The sequence below is a fragment of the Nyctereutes procyonoides genome, unplaced genomic scaffold (genome assembly GCF_905146905.1).
Source record: "Nyctereutes procyonoides isolate TBG_1078 unplaced genomic scaffold, NYPRO_anot_genome, whole genome shotgun sequence".
In the NCBI taxonomy this organism is placed as follows: domain Eukaryota; kingdom Metazoa; phylum Chordata; class Mammalia; order Carnivora; family Canidae; genus Nyctereutes; species Nyctereutes procyonoides.
Genome location: NW_026575044.1, coordinates 17,048,239 through 17,050,800, shown reverse-complemented (window position 1 = coordinate 17,050,800; position 2,562 = coordinate 17,048,239). Strand labels below are relative to the sequence as shown.

The following is a 2,562-nucleotide window of genomic DNA, read 5'->3' as shown; positions in this document are numbered from 1 at the left end:
ACATGTACCCACCATTATAATATCCAACAGACTAGTTTCACTCTTCTAAACATCCTCTGTGCTTTCTTATTCATGATTCCCTTCGCCCAATCCCTGGCAACCACTATTTTTACTGTTTCCGTGGTCTGCACTTTATGGAATGTCCTAGAGTTGAATTCCATTGTCACAGTATGTAGCCTTTTCAGAATCACTTCTTCCAATTGGTAATATGCATTTAAGTTCCCTTCATGTCTTTTTGTGGATTGGTAGCTCATTTCTTTTTAGCACTTGAATAACATTCCATAGTCTGGATGGATCACAATTTATTCACCCATTTACCTATTGAGGGACACCTTGATTGCTTCCAAGTTTGAGCAGTTATGAACAGAGCTACAAACATCTCTATGCAGGTTTTTGTGTGGACATAAATTTTTAGCTCCTTTGGGTAAATACCAAGGAGCACAATTACTGCTTGTCTTTTAACTTTTAATCTATAAATCCCCCTTCCATCTCTTCTTATCCTTATAATTTATTTTTGAAGAAACCGAGTTGTTTGTTCTTATAGAATTTTTCTCAGTTTGATTTTTTTTGGCTGCATCCCTGTGATCTTGTCTATGTGTTTTCTTTATCTGATTTATTTTCTATAAATTGGTTGTAAAATCTAGTAGTATTATCAGATTCAAATTTGATTTTTTTTTTTTTTAGGTAAAAATACTTCAAGGGGGTGTTCAGTGTGTCTCCAGGAGCCTTTTCATCAAGCTGCCCTGAAGATGGTGTCGTGAGGCTAGTGAGGGAGATTGCTTCAGGTGATGTGGGCAGAGATGTTTCTAAGGTCTTCAACTTCTAGGCATCTACTGATTGCACTGATGCATGAAACCAGCTACTATTTGGGTGCATGTGTGTATGTGTGTGTGTGTATGTGTCTTTATGTATGGATTTGCTCTCCAGAATGAGAAAAATATGGGAGTTTAGATTGCAGCTTAACCAGGGAATGCTAAATTTTCAGTCTTCTCAAGGAAATGGAGCTTAGTGAAGAGAAGACATCCTGATGCCAACAGCGAGGATTGTACAATAATAATAATATCACCATAATAAGGAGCTGGAGCCACAAGGAACAAGGGAAATGTGTTTTCATTTCCGAGCTGACTTTACTATGGCAGGCATTTTCACTTTCTACCCGGGTCCCTTTTTAGTTTTTCCATCTGTATTTGACAATTACATTAGTTGTTACGTTTAATACCTGGGATAGGGGATCCCTGGGTGGCTCAACGGTTTAGCGCCTGCCTCTGGCCCAGGGCATGATCCTGGAGTCCTGGGATCGAGTTCTGCATCGGGCCTGCTTCTCCCTCTGCCTGTGTCTCTGCCTCTCTCTCTCTCTGTGTCTCTCATGAATAAATAAATAAAATATTTTTAAAAATACCTGGGATATTTGTTCTTAGACTTCTATGACTACTGCTAATTCATGGAGCAGTCTTTAGTCAGTGGTTGAAGTTCATATTACTGCAGTACTAGGAAGTTCTAATATTGTTCAGAATGCATTGCTCCTTCATGGATTGCCAGGTTTTCTGACTCAAGTCACGAACCCCCGTGAGTTGGTATTCATTAAAAGAGGACACTCCAGTTTAAAGCCCTACTCCTTTTTTTGTTAGGTGAACAAAGATGGTAGAGAAATGATTCCTTGGAACCAGGGTTAATGTTGGACAGCTTTTTGCACATTCCATGCCAATGGCTGGTTTTCAAGGAATTCTGGAAACATCTGTGACTGGTAGAGAAAAACCTTTGTAATGCCCACCTCCACCTCCTCCCACCGCCCCTGGTCCTTATGGGCTCTTCCTCCTCCAGCGCACAGCTCACGTTCATTGCCCTATCTCAGCTCCAAATGTCCTCTCAGTGGGAAAGTCTTCTATTCTCCCTGCCATGCTTGCCCATCTTCTTATAGCTTGCTCAAGTACCACTTTCTCCATGAAGTCTTCCCTGGTCTCAACTGCCCAAGGCTCTCAGGTCTAAACCACAGTTTAGCACGTACATTTAACTTGTGTCATTCATTAATTGCCTCTTGTGTGTTACCATCATGACTTTAATTAGCAATAATCGTGCCTCGGATAAACCTCATTGGCTATGATGCTGCCACTGCACAAAGCTACCTTCATGACTTTAACTAGAATATAAACTCTGGGAGATTAAAGACAGACCACCTCGTCGATGTCTTTAGTACACCCCACATCCCGGTCATGCTGCAGGTACTCAGTACTCTCTGTTGATCAGTTGTTCCGTATTTGTGGAAGATGAGGGGGTAGAGAGTGAAATTTCAAAATGAAACTTATGATCCACATCAATAGCTTAAAATGTAAAATCATTAAATCATCAACAATTGGTTCAGATATGCATTAAGGCCTGTCTCAAAGTCTTGTCTTCCCTCTGCTGCCACAAATGCATACTGGGCTTAGTGCTAGAGATGTAAAGATGACAGAGATACAGAGCTTACAACCTTGTGAGTAGCTATCTTGTGACATGGCTCATGCTATGCTAGATGCAAGTCCCAGGTGATGGGATGTCAGAGAAAAGGGTGAGAACGTCCTTTTG

The 2,562-nt window shown here is 41.0% G+C and overlaps 1 pseudogene; it reads right to left on the bottom strand.

Annotated features, from left to right (window-relative positions):
- Positions 1 to 2,008: 2,008 nt before the first annotated feature.
- Positions 2,009 to 2,121, bottom strand: LOC129509170 (U4 spliceosomal RNA; annotated as a pseudogene).
- Positions 2,122 to 2,562: the final 441 nt, after the last annotated feature.